This window comes from Ambystoma mexicanum, chromosome 9 (genome assembly GCF_040938575.1).
Source record: "Ambystoma mexicanum isolate Mex_15411 chromosome 9, UKY_AmexF1_1, whole genome shotgun sequence".
NCBI classification, from domain to species: domain Eukaryota; kingdom Metazoa; phylum Chordata; class Amphibia; order Caudata; family Ambystomatidae; genus Ambystoma; species Ambystoma mexicanum.
The window spans coordinates 12,058,116-12,075,833 of NC_090931.1; positions in this window are offsets into that span (position 1 = coordinate 12,058,116).

The following is a 17,718-nucleotide window of genomic DNA, read 5'->3' on the forward strand; positions in this document are numbered from 1 at the left end:
TGCTCTCGTTGGATGCCGAAAGAGACTTTGACAGAGTGGAGTGGTCCTTCCTATTCAATACAATGGGGAGATGGGATTTGGGCCGGAATTCTTAAATAAAATTCAGGCAATCTACCGCAACCCGCTGGCCCGCCTTCTGATTAATGGCTGCATATCGCAGCCAATCTCGCTGCAGAGGGGCACCAAAAAAGGATGTCCCCTCTCCCCATTACTGTAAGTAATTCATCTGGAGTCTTTACTGATCAAACTACGGATGAGTCAGTCGATTTGTGGGGTCCCGTTTGGGAGGGAAGAAGATACAGTCATGGCGGACCCAGGAAATTCTCTTCAGGGGGTGCTCTGTGAAATTGAAGCATTCGACAAGGTATCCGGCCAGAAAGTCAATGTATCTAAGTCCGAAATATTAAACATCTCCTTGAAAGGGGAGGAGCTCCTGCAGGCAAGGGGGCATTAAGCTCCTGGGTGTCACTGTAACGCCGACGCTGCAAGGATAATTAGGACAAATTACCAGCCTTTGCTGATACAACTTAAAAAGCAGTTGCATAACTGGGGCCCACTATCAGTGTCGTGGCTGGGGCAGATAAATATGGTTAAAATGGTGGTTTCTCCCCAGGATACTTTACTATTTTCAGGCCTCCCTATCCCGGTCCCTCAACCATTTATTCAGACACTGAACAAACTGCTTACATCCTACATTTGGAACAACAAACTCCCCTGCCTCGCTTTGAACATTTTAATAATGCACACTCAAAAAGTGGGACTTGGCCTACCGAACCTCCATGTTTATTACCTAGCGGCTCAAATCAGGGTGATCAGGGATTGGCATGGGGGTTTCTCAGAAAAGAGGTGGATACAAATGGATAGCCCAGTAGTTGGAGTCCCACTGGGGGATGTTTTATGGATTAAAAAAAATAAATAGACCACGGACATACACTTTTCTGAAATTGTAAAACTAGTGGAAGACTGTCACGACCCTCGCCAAAAACCCCCTCTGGCAAACCCATTGGCCAGGTGGAGTCAGGACTCGGGACTCTAGAGCCTGGCATCCTCTTCAAAAGCCCTCATGGGGCCAGTCCTGGCGCCACAGGCACCAGGCTCATACACCATGAAAAACAATGTGCTTGCGAACGGTTGTAGGTCATCTGGTCGAAAACAAAAGGATTGAATGCCTTTTGATCGACAGTCAAATGGTCGAAAAAAAGGGTCGATTTTTTTTTTCTTTTTTTTATGGGGGGTTCCCCTCCCAAACCCCCTTTTTCTTTATTAAAAACATTTTTTTAACAAACCCAAACTAAAAAATATATATAAATAAATAAATAAATCGTCATTCGATCAAATGTTTTCGAACATTTGACTGGACAGCCTTGGGAACTACTTTATTGTATTGTCAGCCAACATGGAGGCATCACAATAGCTTGGTTACTAAGAACCAAGCTATGCGGTCTAGTGTTTTGGGTGTGGCAGGCCTGGAACTACTTTCCCTGGTACTACTTTACCTGGGCTACATAAACCACACCCTGATTGCAGAACATGCTTCATGTTACTTTGCAGCTTGTAACGTGACACTCACCGTGTCCAGCTATTCCCTCGAACCTCGGAGAAGCATAACCTGCAAGGAGACAAAAGGAACATCATTAGCAGCAGCATCTTACCTGCAGTCTTCATCTTTAAACACTCGCAGCTACTGAGAACAGCTTCCTCGAATCTGCACGCCTCCTGGACAGAACGACCTGAAAGAGGAAGATAGAGGCAACATTAAAGAAAGCAGTAGAGACATTTACAAATTACGAACTGCTCAAAAGACTTAACTGGCTGGTCGCCTCTCGGCTGGCACCACTCCGCTCATTCCACTCGCGCTGAAGAACACTGCGACCTACAAGGAAGGAAAACACAGGTTAGCAAAGGCAAGACTTCGCAGCGCTGCGCATAGCGCTTACCGCATCATAGCGCTCTTAATGCGCCATCATTTACCAGCGGGGCTCAACCAAGCCAGTACGCCGCGCTGAAGCTCTGCATACCTAAGGGAGAAAAAGAGACATTTTAAACAAAGAAAGGCATGCAGGATAGCAATAAAACTAAAGAACAGTAATAAGACCTACCTGAACAATATCAAACGGGCCGGCGTCAGTGAAGTAACTGGACCGCACACGCCCAAGAAAGGCAACGCACCCCTGCAAAGAAGGCAGGACAGAGTGCACGCCTTATTCTACCACAAGGTGAGGAGAGGGCGCCAGAGGGACTGAAATCATACGGGGGTGGAGAGAGGATACTTACCCCAGTTGGTCAGTCTTGAACACAGTCCTCCTGTATTTTCAGGCAGAACCTTCCCCACAGACCACATCAGGGCAAAGTTGAGAAGCATACCAGCGAGTAACCCGGCTGGGTGGCGTCCCTGTGGATACCAGGTGAGCGTAACAGAACGCAAAGCCTACCTACCATAACAAACAAATCCACCTGGGCGCCATGGAGACATCAGAAATGGACCAATTGGCCCAATTACTACGAGAGCTTTGTGCTGAGGTTCATTCTGCCTGACAAGAGACGAATGCCCTCCGGAGAGACCTAATAGTGACCAAAGAACGCACTGAAGAGATTAACAGGCAATACTTGCAATCACAGGTAGGACAGATGCCTCTACCTGGAAGCAATCCAACGATGCAAAACCCTGCATACTACCCACTCTGGTACAGATCACGTTACCTGGAACAGTGCCCCTGGCTCCACCAGAAAGGTTCTCAGGCGACCCACGGAAGGATGCGGCATTCACCAATCAGTGCCGCCTTAATTTTCTTTGTAGGCCTGGAGCATTTCCAAACGACCAAGCTCGGGTAGCTTTTGTCTTATCATACCTGAGTGGTAGTGCAGCAGATTGGTCGGTGCCGTTGGTAACCCATGACGATGCTATATTACATGACTTTGGGGGGTTCCAGAGAGAAATGGAAAAAACTTTTTGCTCGCCATACCCAGGAACAAGCAGTAGACAATTAAATTGTGTCCATCCGACAGGGAAATCAGGACTTGTTAACGTACATTGCTTCCTTCAACAGACTGGTTACCGAAGCTAGGTGGCCAGAAAACAAAAGAACCACATTATTCCAATGATGCTTACCTGGCAAATTAAAGGACGTCTTAGCCCAGGTGGTTGATCCACCAAGAGACTGTGCAGAATTCATAAATCTGGTCGTGCAGCTAGACCACCGGTTGCAGGACCGAAAGGCAGACCGGTCTAAAACAGACCCTCGGACCGTGTATGTTCGACCAAGGGAAAACACACCCCGTGTACCTGAAAATGCTGTAGAACCCATGCAGATTGGAGGGATACGGCCTCCATTAACAAAACAAGAGCGGGACAAAAGAAGACAACAACAGCTTTGTATTGTGGGAAACCAGGACATTTCCTGAAGGACTGTCCAGTAAAACCCCCAAGAAGAACAGTCGAGGTCGCAGAGAAGGATGAAGCTAAGGAATCAGGAAACTACCAAGCTCGACAAACGTAGAGGTCAGTTTGTCGAGTGAGAAGAAAGAGTTGCTGACCTCGCACTTTGCAATACCGCTGATCTTAATTAACCACCAATAGTCGTCAGGAATGCATGTCATTGAAGCATACATCGATAGCGGAGCAGTTGGAAATTATATTGATCAAGAACTGGCAGCAGAGATGGGGCTTCCTTTGTATTCTAAGCCAACTATGGACAAGGTAAACACCGTGGATGGGACAGAAATCGCTTCCGGACCAGTAACCCAGTGCACAGCCAGGGTAACCTTGCTATGTCAGGACGGACATCGGGAGCCTATTTCATTCGATCTCATCAAGGCACCTCAGTTCAGGCTAATACTAGGGATACCATGGTTGGTTGCCAACCCTTTGATAGACTGGCGGCCACGAAAATTAACCTTCCCCTGTGACTGCTCCCCTGCCTGCTATTACCAAGAGGAGAAACCCGACGTCTGTATCCCCATGACTCCCGGAGCGACAGTATCAACCCTGGGAGCAACTAATACCTTGCCAAGTGATTACCATGATTTCCAGGATGTTTTCCGAAAGGACCAAGCCAATACATTGTCGCCGCACAGGCCCTATGACTGTCAGATTGACCTTGTTCCTGCTGCACAAATCCCTTGCGGCAGGATCTATGCTCTCACAGAACCAGAACACCTTCATTTGAAATCCTATTTAGACCAATACCTTGCAAACGGATTTATCCGTCCTTTGAAGTCCCCCGCAGCAAGTCCTTTGTTTTTCGTAGCGAAAAAGGAAGGAGACTTGAGAACCTGTAATGACTACCGCACATTGAACCAGATCACCGTGAAGAACCGCTACCCCTTGCCACTTATCCCTGAGATGCTAGACCAAGTTAAAGATGGCCAGATTTATACCAAATTGGACCTTCGAGGAGCGTACCACCTGGTCGAGTCAGAAAAGGAGATGAATGGAAAACCGCCTTCCGTACTAAGTACGGATTGTTTGAATATCAAGTCATGCCCTTCGGGTTATGCAACGCTCCTGCGGCATTCCAATATTTCATGAATGACGTCTTAAGGGAGTTAATTGATGTGTGCGCCTTAGTGTACATAGACGACTTCTTAGTATACTCAGCCTCGGAACAAGATCTTGTCAGGCACGTTCGTTCAGTCCGCGCCAAACTCCGTCAACATCGCTTGTTTGCAAAGCTTGAAAAATGCTTTTTTCACGTCACCGAAGTAGAATTTCTTGGTATTATCCTTACTGTAGGAGGCATCAGACTGGACGTGCACAAGGTAGATGCCATTCTGAAATGGCCTTCACCGACATCTCTGAAAGGGGTACAAAGCATGCTGGGCTTTGCGAACCTCTACCGCCGGTTCATCCCAGACTTCTCTCAGGTTGTGCACCCAATCACAGTACTATTACGAAAAAACAATAAAAAGTTTGCTTGGACCAAAGAAGCAGAAGAAGCCTTTCAGGAACTTAAACAAAGGTTTACCTCCGCTCCAATCCTGCGACATCCTCGTCCAGACCTCCCTTATGTTGTTGAAACTGATGCGTCCAGTCTCGCAATGGGGGCTGTCCTTTCACAGAGAGACCCGGAAACCGGCCAGCTACAACTTGTGGCCTTCTGTTCGAAAAAGTTCTCACCTCCAGAGATTAATTATGCCATCACGGACAAGGAACTCCTGGCTATCAAATTCGCCTTTAAAGCCTGGAGGCACTACCTTCTGAGGGCCAGACACACCATTACAGTCATCACAGACCACCGAAACCTGCAATATCTCAAAACAGCCAAGGCCCATCCTCGCGCCAATTACGGTGGGCCCTTTTCTTCATTGAATATGATTATGTAATCACATTTCGACCAGGAGTCAGAAACGGAAAGGCGGATCCCTTATCCCGCATGGGCATAGATGAAATAGTATATACAACTCCAGACCCAGTACCTATTATACCTGAAGACAAACTCTTGGGTATCACGACAGCCTTAACACAAGCAGAACTACGAAAAGAAATCCAACGGACAATGAATCCTGATGCCTTACTCGCATGGCAAACTCAAAGAGAACAATGTACCATCAAGGACCACCTACCCTTTTTTAGGGATCGCCTATATGTACCCAAGAAGGAATAACAACATCATATTATTTCAAACTATCACGATTCACAGATCGAAGGGCATCCTGGGATCGCCAAAACCCTAGCTAAGGTGAAAGAGAACTTTTGGTGGCCTAACTGGCATAAGGACATCATTCAGTATATTCAGTCCTGCTGTGTCTGCGCACAAAATAAATCACAGAAACAAAAACCATCTGGTCTCCTACAACCATTGGACATTCCTCCAGTTCCATGGCACACTCTTTCCCTTGACTTCATCGCTTATCTACCTCCAAGCCAAGGGTTCAACGCCATCCTTGTATTTGTGGACTTATTCTCAAAGATGGCCCATTTTATTCCTCTCAAATGCCTCTCAGACACAGCCACTTTAGTAAAAGTGTTCCTGGAGGGCGTGGTTAAGCTACATGGCTTCCCTTCGGTTCTGGTCTCTGATCGAGGCAGCCAGTTTGTTTCAAACTTCTGGAAAAAATGCTGTGCAGTGGCGCAGATCGACGTTCGGCTATCTACCAGTCACCATCCCCAAACAGATGACCAAACCGAGAGAACCAATCAGACACTCGAGCAATATTTGCAGTGCATGCTGCACCACGAACAAAGGAATTGGAAAGACCTACTATGGATAGCCGAATATTCATATAACCATTCTTTGCATTCAAGCACGGGAAAAACGCCCTTCTATACCCTTCATGGCAGACATCCACGTACCTCTGAACTAGACCTTCCAGCCAGCTTGGAAATGCCAGCGATAAAGACTCTACACACAACCATTACTCAGGCTTTCAAAAGGGCAAAGGAACACCTTATTCATGCCAAAGAAAAACAAAAGAGATTCGCCGAGTAACACTGGAAAAAGGCCCCTGATTATCAAGGAGGAGACAAAGTTTGGTTAGCCGCTAAATTCGTACCCATCAAGGGAACCCAGACCTTTCATCCCAGATTCTTAGGACCCTATACCATTAAGGCAATTATCAACCCAGCAGTTGTGAAACTGGTTTTACCACCTAATCTACACATCCACACTGTATTCCATGGGCCTCATTACAACTCAGGCGGTAAGGGTTTTACGGCGGCGTAAACAGCGCCGACCCTTACCGCCTGAGTACGAGGTCCCTTAGCGCCATGGCGGACTTAACACCTGCTTTTAGCAGGTGTTAAAATCCATGGCGCTAAGGGACCATGGAGTTAATTACGCCACCGTAATTTACGGTGGCGTAATTAAAGCCTTCCCCACTCCCATTATGCCCTATGGGGCAAAATGGGAATGGGGAAGGGAAAATGGGAAAATGGGGATTTACCGCCCCGCCAAGGTTGGAATGGGGCGGTAAGTCCGCCTACCACCATGCCGTAAACGTAGTTTACGCCATGGTGGTAAAGTCACGGCCCAGGCGGTAACTTACCGCCTGGGTCGTAATGAGGCCCCATGTGTCCCTCCTGAAACCAATGCAACCCGGCACACGGATTTGGACACCACCTAAGCCCATACTTGTTGACGGAGAACCAGAATTCGAAGTCCAAGATATCTTGGACTCTAAATACTCTAGGACAAAGCTATATTATCTCGTCGATTGGAAAGGATTTGGACCACAAGATAGATCCTGAGAGCCCAGTGAGAATATACACGCACCACGTCTAATCATGAAATTCCATTGGAACTTCCCAACCAAACCTGGGCCAGACAGAAGGAACACCATGGGAGGGGCCTTAGGGGGGAGTGCTGCCACCACCCTCAACCAAAACCCCCTCTGGCAAACCCATTGGCCAGGTGGAGTCAGGACTCGGGTCTCTAGAGCCTGGAATCCTCTTCAAAAGCCCTCATGGGGCCAGTCCTGGCACCTATGGCGCCAGGCTCATACACCATGAACAACAATGTGCTTGGGAACTACTTTATTGTATTGTCAGCCAACTTGGAGGCCTCCACATAGCTTGGTTCTTAAGAACCAAGCTATGGGGTCTAGTGTTTTCGGTGTGGCAGGCCTGGAACTACTTTCCCTGGTACTACTTTACCTGGGCTATATAAACCACACCCTGACTGAAGAACGTGCTTCGTGTTACTTTGGAACGTGACGCTCACCGTGTCCAGCTATTCCCTCGAACCTCGGAGAAGCAGAACCTGCAAGGAGACAAAAGGAACATCGTTAGCAGCATCTTACCTGCAGTCTTCATCTTTAAACACTTGCAGCTACTGAGAACAGCTTCCTCGAATCTGCACGCCTCCCGGCAGAAGGACCTGAAAGAGGAAGATAGAGGCAACATTAAAAAAAGCAGTAGAGACATTTACAAATTACGAACTGCTCAAAAGGCTTTCCTGGCTGGTCGCCTCTCGGCTGGCACCACTCCAGACATTCCAATCGCACTGAAGAACACCGCAACCTACAAGGAAGGAAAACACAGGTTAGCAAAGGCAAGACTTTGCAGCGCTGCGCATAGCGCTTACTTACCGCATTATAGCGCTCTTAATGCGCCATCATTTACCAGCGGGGCCCAACCAAGCCAGTTTACTGCGCTGAAGCTCTGCATACCTAAGGGAGAAAAAAAGAGACAATTGAAACAAAGAAAGGCATGCAGGATAGCAACAAAACTAAAGAACAGCAATAAGACCTACCTGAACAATATCAAACGGGGTGGCGTCAGTGAAGTAATTGGACCACACTCGCCCATGAAGGATAACGTGCCCCTGCAAAGAAGGCAGGATGGAGAGCACGCCTAATTCTACCAAAAGGTGAGGAGGGGGTGCCAGAGGGACTGAAAGCATACAGGGGTGGAGGGAGGATACTTACCACAGTCGGTCAGTCTTGAACACAGTCCTCCTGTATTTTCAGGCAGAACCTTCCCCGCAGACCACATCAGGGCAAAGCTGAGAAGCATACCTGCGAGTAACCCAGCTGGGTGGCATCCCTGTGGATACCATGTGAGCATAACAAAGACACGTGGGATAGAATTGCTAAGCACCATGAGACCACATTGTTTCCATCCTCCCTCACGCCCCTTTTAGGTAACCCCCAATTTACCACAGGGCTGGAGGCCCCAAAGAAAGCCTCCTTTGCTTGGGGTGCAGTGATGAGAGACCTTGGCCTGTAAAACCATATTTTCTCATAATACTGTCTGATGACGAACATTGGCCTAAGCACATTCGCATCACACTGAAAATCACATTTAAATGAACCTGAATAAGTCTGACTACGCTGCCATTTTAGAATCAGCCGCCATTTTGATTAAACTCCTGTTTTCTGTCTCATGTTAAACTGTGTTTTCGGCTGCAGCAGAGAAAAATGAACTTTGTACGGTGTCAACATGATTAGGCTGCTGAAGCAGAATGTTTGTCCTGCACTAAGAAATCTTGGAGCTGAACTGAACTGCAATTTAGATGTTGTCTGCACCAATAGCTTCATCCTTGTTCAAACATTGAAACTGAATGCTGAACAACTAAAACCGTGTGCCTTTGCAGAAACCCATTGTGTTCGTTTCTTGAAACTGGACTTACTTTAAGCTGGCGAACCAACATTACCATTCTATTTTGTGTACAGAAAAAGTCTCATGTGTTTAAAAACAACCTTGCTGTATTTGTCATGTGAACTGGGCATGAACCCTAGTAAATTGTTAACTTTGACAATGTAACCAGGATTGTGTATAAAAGATGCATGCTTTGTAATGTCCAGCACTCGCTCCCCTCACAGTGTCTGCTGGTACACACTGTGAGGTGTTGGGAGCCAGATAGCTAGCTGTACAGAAATAAATAATACACGTATCTCTGAACTCGTGATTGGCGTATTTCATTTTGGTGGTACTAAGCCTCAATATTTCTTTGGTCTTTCAGATGGCGTCCGAATAGGGACCCTCAAGATTGATGTCACATCGCTGGAAAAGAGACGCAGCTACCGGACTGGGATCGGAGAGTGAAGGGGGCCCCTGCAAAGCGAGACGCGACTCCTCAGCAGACTGCACGATCTGATCCCTGGACGATGAGCAAGCGGTTCAGGAGGACATCTTGACGAGGGTCCCCATATCGAGGCAGGCTCTTTGCTGAAATCACCAGCCACGACAATCCTTTGAAATCCGATCTGACCCTTAGTATCTTTGAAATCAGGTGAGTCATGCTCCGATTCCTAAGAATCCTGATATTGGTTGACGTTTTGTAATCGCAAATACAAACGACACCAGGTAACACCAGTAATCTGACATGCTTGGGAAATTGTCATCTTGTTTCAGGGTATTATTCCGCAGAGATAGACATTCTTTGGGGCTAGGCCACCGACGCCACCTGTTGGGTCACCGGCTTGTTTAATGTACTGAAAGTACGGCCTAGGTAGTATTGTATTTAATAATATTTGGCACAGACAAACTAGACATGTTTCTGAACGTCAGTGGCCAGTCTATGGCAGTTTCGAAATTGCCCGCCTAGAGTATTTAGAATCTATATTGTTGAAGGAAAAGGCTAGGCCTGCAGCATTTGTTGCAATTAAAGATTGGCAAATTGGAAGCCATGCAGCAACTTAAAAGTAAAGAAACGCATGCACGTAGACACATGACAAATACAGAAAAAGCATTATTGCATGATCAGCATAAATGGTCTGAATCTATCAGAAGTATGGATCGGGCTTTCTCACTTGATGTGCAGAAGATATGTCCGTCTCAGGATTTTCATACCTCAGATGAGTTGATTAATACATTGTTAAATGAACATAGAAATGTTTCCACTGCACCTTCTCCTTATATGCCCCCTCCCATTGTTGTGCCCCTCCCATTGTAGTTCCTCCTCTTCCTGTTGTTGTTCCTCCTCCTCCACCTCCACCTTTACCGACAGTTGCCGTCCCCATAATTCCGTCTGCACCTCCAGCGGTATTGCCTTTGTTACCTATTGCTTCCTTACCAAGTGGTACTGCTCCACCTGTAGTAGTTGAAGGAGCGGGAGTTGATTCAAGAATAGTGACTCGTGGTACAGTATCAAAAGCTATAAAAAGAGAATTGCACACATGGGCTAAAAAGTACATAGAAGAGGGCGATGAGTCAGCTGTTTTAGTTGCGATTTCTGTCCAAGGGGATATTCCCGAACAGATTATATTTATAGAACGGATGGGAACGCATTTAGCTGATATATGGAATGATTTGACGGACATGAATGTCCCACAGGGGTTGAGGGATTCAAATGTCCTTGGCCGCTCAAGGGACACTGCGGAGAAAGTATATGAGCATGTAGAGAAGGTATTTGAGTTGAAAAGGGAGCTAGATCAGTTACAGAATGTTGACTTGGATGGTAATGGATGGGAAGCCTCATATGTGCAGAAGCAATTTCTTCCTTCATTGAAAACAGTGAGTGAAGTAATGCGCATTTGCACAAGAGATGCTGTTAGATGGATTTCGGATGTTTCAATTTCTCCCATTGAAGTGCATGACACGTTTAGTCAGTATGCTCCGGCAATGCAAAGGAAAGTGTTACAGGTGATGGTAGAGTATCTACAAGATGAGTTTATGAAGAGAAAGGTTTGTTGTCCCATTGATTTGATGGTCATTTATAAGAGAGCATTTCTGCCCGATATTGCTTTAACTACTTTGTCACTTGATTTAGCTTTATTGCTTAATAAGTGTTAGATTTGCCTGCTTTACAATTGCAGATGAGGGAGGTTCCTCCGACATTTGTTCTAAAAGTAGAAATTGCAGCTGATGCCACAGCAGGAATGCCTGCTACTACTATTGAGGCACATTATCCTTTTCTCATAAGGTCCCTTGTAGCGGCATAAATACTAACCATAGAACCCACTGCTTAAACTGTAATGACCAATCAATTAAGCTGTAATGATATCTATGTTTGTGTTTTTCTTATATAATGTGCCATTTACTGCTACCATGCCTGTACCTCTGTAACTAAGCTCATGCAAGTAACAACACCTTAATGCCCTTGGGCTGCTTGCGCGCTAAATAAATAAATAAATAAAAAATAAAAAAATAAAGTTTCTCAGTTTGTTCATGTTACATTTTCTAGACAGGAAGTGAATGCCATTAGACAAACAATTCCAGATATTAGAAAGAATCCAACAGGATTTTATAAAGAAATTGAATCTGTTTTGCATTCATCAGTTTTCACGCTGGATATTTAGATTTGTTGTTTCCTGTGATCCGACCTGCTGATTTATGGAAACAGATTAGAACTGTAGACGATCAGGCAGGGATGGATGATACATGGGAAAACTTAGTACGAATAGATAGGGAAGGGAATGCTGGTGAGAAACCGCCACAGGTAATACTGATGTTGCCAGACAGAATAGTAGCCAAATTAAAAACTCTGGTTCCTGAGAGAAGAATAGTTTGAGACAAGCTTACAGCTTGCATCCAAGGGAAGCCTGAAGGTGCCACTGAATATTTTAATAGGTTTGAACAAGTAGTTCCAGATTTTAGTGGTCAAGACATTAGTACAGAGTCAGGTAAATGGCTATTTGTAGACACATTTGTGCGTGGATTGTTGCCTGAAATCCAATCACAGATTATGACTTCTGAAAGCGCTTGGGAAACAAAATCACAATCTGATGTATTACATATGGCTCAGTACTATGAAAATAGAGTTAATACAGAGAAGGAGAAGGCAGGAAAGAAGAAGGGAGTCTTGAAAACTAGAGTATTGTTGCAGCAAATTGCTAGAGGAACCAGAGGTGGGAATACACAGTTTAGAGGTCAATTTACAACACAGGGTATTGCACAACTGGGTCCTGTACACATGAACCAATGTGCATATGGTAGGCAGGAAGGTCATTGGCAAGCACAATGCCCAATCCTTCAGCAGAGATCGAATAGCACATATGGTGCCATGGGTAGACGATTCAGAGGTCGTCCTGGGATAGGGGGTCCTGGTAGAAGTCAGTTTGCACAGAATCAACAGACACCTTCACAAGACATTCAGCAACAAAGTTTTAATAGTGGGAACATTTTCGATAATCCTTCGACTGTCTATTTCTGTGGAGCTTGCATTTGATTATATACTGTTTTCTAAGACAGCCCGAAGCAGAGTCTGGAACCGGTACCTATTCCCATAGATCAGAAAGGGCCCTACATTGAAATGAAGGTGGGGAATAGGGAGCATCTATTTTTGATAGATGCAGGAGCACAGAAGTTTTCTATTGATCATTCACAGGTTCCAGATATTCCACTGTCATGGCAGAAAAACATGTCAGTAGGGTTCTCTGGTACACCAGTGGTTAGTCCGGTCTCTGGGCTGGGGCCGATTTCACTGAGGCCATTCACTGATTCATGCCCATTTCTTTTGATGACAAATTGTGGCGAAAATTTGTTGGGATTAAATTTATTAAAAGAATTGAATGCTGTCATTTACTGTTCCCTGGATGGAGTGTATTAAACGATTTCGCCACAACAAACTTCTGTTCCACAATTTTTGTGTAGACCTTTACTGCCTGAATTGAATAAAGTTCTGACATGTGTATGGGCAGTTAATGACAATGACGTTGGCATTTTACAAATTGAACCAGTTAAAATTGTATTGAAACCAGGTGTTAAATTGCCACGTATTCCACAGTATAATATTTTGGTTGAAAGTGAACAGGCTTTGAAGAGTATTATTTCTGATTTTGTACATGTTGGTGTGATTGAGGAAATTGCAGGGAGCGTGTGCAATAGTCCGATTCTACCAGTTTATAAAAAAGGGGATAATGCGATTCCTTTTCGGTTCATTATTGATTTGCGCGCCATTAATAAGGTTGTTGCTCCACAGTTTCCGATTGTAACTGATTTTACTACAATATTGACCATGATTCCAGCCACAGTTATACATTTTAGTGTTGTGGATTTGAAAAACGCTTTTTTCAGTATTCCAATACATGTTGAAAGCAGAGCTTTCATAGGTATGGCTTCATACTGTAGACAGTGGATCCCACAATTTTCATAAATGATAAAACCTATGTTGGCACTGACAAAAAAGGGCATTTCTTTGCCTTTACAGTGGAACATGGATTATCAGACGCTTTTGATTTGTTCAAGGCTTCGTTGTGTTCAGCGCCAGGTTTTGGCACACCAAATTACAAAAAGATCTTTGTGTTGTATGTGCATGAATGTGATGGATGGGCTTAGGCTATTTTAACACAGGAACATGGGGGTAAGAATAGACCATGCAGTTATTTTTCCTCCACGTTAGACCCTGTTGCATGCGCTTTGCCGAGATGTTTGAGAGCTGTAGCTGCTGCCGCTGCATCTGTCAAACACAGTGAGGGTATGGTTTTAGGTCATTCTTTAACCGTGATGGTACCCCACTCCGTAGATGTTCTATTAAACAGAACACAGGCGCAACATCTCACATCAGCACGACTAAAAGGTACAAGCTGATTCTATTTGCTCCGCATATCCAAATTAAGAGATGTTGCTCATTAAATCCGGCCGAACTATTGCCTCTTCTGCAAGAAACTGATTGTAGTGACAAAATGTCACATGACTGCCTCTATACCACAGAACAAGAAACTATGGGCAGAATTGATTTAAGTGATACATCTCTAAAGATTCCGCAAGGGGAGCTGTTTTGTGATGACTCCTGCGTTAAACTCCCGGATGGTACATCCACTGCTGCTTACGCAATCACCACATTAAGCACTATTGTGTAAACCAAACAAATTCTGCATAATTCTGCACAGGCCGCAGAGATTATTGCGTTGACTAGAGCTTGTGAAATATCTGAAGAGCTTAGTGTAAATATATTCACAGACAGCCAATATGCCTTCGGGGTAGTTCACAACTTTGGTGGACTATGGACTGAGAGAGGTTTCTTGACCTTGCATGGAACAAAGATTCAGCATGGCACTTTAATAGTTTGGTTACTTTCAGCACTTGCGCTTCCTACACAGTTAGCAATAATGAAGTGTGCCGCTCACCAGAATATGATGGATGATGTAGGAAAAGGAAATGCTTTTGCTGACAGAATAGCCAAACAGACTGCTACTGATTTGCATTCCAAAATGTACGTGTTAGATCCAACAAAAGGGGTCACTGACACTTGTATGATAGATGAAAGACTTGGTTGTATAAAAGAAATTCAGGCTGACGCTACTCTAGATGAAATTAAACAATGGGCGGAGGGTCCAGCGAGTGTAGATGATGAGGCTTGTTGAGTGGATAATGAAAAGCAAAGATTTGCAAACTTTTAGCTCCTGTCTTGTACAATACTAATATTCTAGACTGCTGATAGATTTGTCCACAGTTACATGATATGTTTGCAGCATAATATTGGAAAAGGAACACCAACATATCGATAAACTATTCCATTCGGCCAGGCATGCTCATAGTGTCGGACTTGTAGAACGCCATAACGGTATATTGAAGAACAAGATAGTGAATGTTTGTGCGCATAGTAATTTGAAATGGCCTAACGCCTTACCAATAGGCTTATTATCAATGCAGATGACCGCACAATCAAAGACAGGGCTCTCCCCTTATGAAATTATCATGGGGAGGCTAGCCAATATATGGAACATACCAAAACCCAAACTGTTGCAAAATTTCAAACATCTGCTTCTTTCTGACTATTGTAACCAGTTAACTAGAAACTTGTATTTGATTCATAAACAGGTGCAAGAAGCCATACCAGTAAAATATGAGGGTCCAGGTCATCGACTCCAACCTGGCCAATGGGTCTTGCTCAAGAACTTTGAAAGAGCCTCCTGTCTCGCACCTCGCTGGAAGGGATCGCACCAAGTTCTTTTGGCCATGCTGACCGCCGTACGAGTGGCTGGGAAGAAGAACTGGATCCACGCACGCAAGTGAAGAGAATTACTTTTCCTCTGACTTGCGACAAAGGAGAGGAGAAGGGAATTGTTCATCTTGATGCTCACAACGAGCCTGCTATAACCGACACTGAGGGTGTCACAGAAATTCTTCTTGAGTCTGTGGGGCCTGGGGAGACTGCTGCTTTGTCTACAAAAGTCCTTCCTGAGCTCGTTAGGCCTGGGGATATTGTTGCTTCTACTTCAAATTCTTCTTCACCATCGAGCGATCTTGCTTCTGCTTCCTCATTGTCTTCAGGAAACGACAACACTTTGTTCACAGATCACACCATACATGGAGTCTCAAGGTATGATCTGCGACCACAGAATCAAACTTAAAGTACAGCATAGGCTGTGCTCAGAAGAAACCACCGTTGAGCCAGTCCCTCATCATTTCCCTGCTGAATACAAATAAGAGGCAGGGACCGGCAGAGTTACCTTCAATCAACATAGGCCACGTGGTCAGGAGCCACCGCCGGATGGACTAAAACAGCCTAACAGTGAGGCTTCTTAACGGACACTGAGAAACAATGCCCATTATAAAAGCCACTCATACTAAAAAGGATGTTGGTCACTTGTTTGATAATGAATCTGCCCACCAAGGGTCATGGTCTTCGAGAACCAAATGGTTACTGGTTACAATAGCAGCAATATTTATAATTATATTGACATGTGGGTTCTGGTATCTGGAAAATGTACATCCGCTTCGTGTTTTGTTACCGACTGAAAGTATCTCCACTATGTCTCCACCTTATGTGCATCTGCACACTCTTCCTCCTCGAGACCTCCAACTCAGAGGGGGTTATTGTAATAACACTCTTTTAATGATTATGAATGCAACCCAATACCATTCTAAACAAAACGAATTGCTGGGTGTGTTCGCATTTATCACAACATGGGGAAAGGGGACTGGCTGGTATATTTATCCTCTCCCTTTAACTATTGCTTGCTACGCTTCGCTTAGGCCACTATTCTTTGGCCATTGAAATTATAGTATTACAGGGAATGTTGATGCGGCTAATCTTAACAAATTTGAGAAACAAGTCTTAACACCTTAGGATGTTCTTTGTTTGCAAATAGGAGCAAGCTCAATGTTGCTTCTATTAGGCCTTCTGACAGACTCTCTAGACCTTTCCAACCAGTGATTACCTTCAAGATGGCTCCCGTAGGCAATAGGGATGCCGTGACCCCTTCCTATACTATCAACCATAGTCCAAACTCTGTTTCATTCTGCAGACAGAGAGAAGGTTCCCAACCCATCGGTACATTTGAAGGATGTATGAATACTGCATTACTAACTAGTGAGGATAGACCTTTGTATGTAGGAGATCATGTTTACTTTACGGCAGTGAGGCCTATCCGTGGCTACCCTGAGATTGTGAGGGTACTTGTAACTTGGGTATATTGTTGTCAGGAGTATATGTTGCCACCCCCGCTGAAGTCTCTAAAACTCGTCTCAGGCGGGATGAGAATGGTGATACTCCTTCACAAGTTTTGGGTGATGTTGCCAAATCCTTCGTGCCAATTTGGGGACAGATAATGAATTCCGAGGATATCAGAAGATTAGCAAGGGTACTGGAGAAAACCGTCAATAGGACCACTGATATTTTGTATAACATGATGCAAGAGCAAAAGGCAATTAGATTAGTAGCCCTCCAAAATAGGATGATGTTAGACATCATTTTAGCTGAGCGTGGTGGAGTATGAAAAATGGCGGGATCTGCATGCTGTGTTTTTGTACCCGAGTTCCCTACCCCTATATTTAAGGCAATTCAGAATCTACATAGCTTAAGTACTGAAGTACATGTCCCAGAGGGAAACTGGAATATTAGCACATGATTCTGGGACTTGTTGCAATCTTGTGGTTGGAAAATCTTTGCAGTTTTAATGTTATGTTATGTTATGTTATGTTATGTTATTTTGCATTTATATAGCACCTTAGATACCATTGGTATGGTCTGAAGGCGCTGGTAGGTTGAACGCCTTGGGAACCGAAGTTCAGATAAGTAGAGAGAGTAGAGAGAGTCAAAGGTGCGTGTGAGCACCGGGTATGTGTGCAGCTGGTGCGGTATTCGTGTGATAGCTACTTCTTAGCGGTAGGAGTGGCGGTTGAGGGATGAGGAGTATGTGTTCTTTCTGGCAGGATTTATCCAGACCGAATGTGGCTGCGTTAGGCCTGAGGAGAACACCTGGCTGGTTGGTGTGTAACCAGCAGTGTTTACTTAGAATGATGGGGAGTGTGCGGCAGATGTTGGTATGAGAACAGTTATACCGAATGGTGTCATAGTATCTCTGTGTTCTAGTTGAGTGGTGGTGTAAAGAGGAGAGTAAGCGTGGTTGTGTGATATGATGGGTTATATGCACTTTTAAATGTTCCCTGCA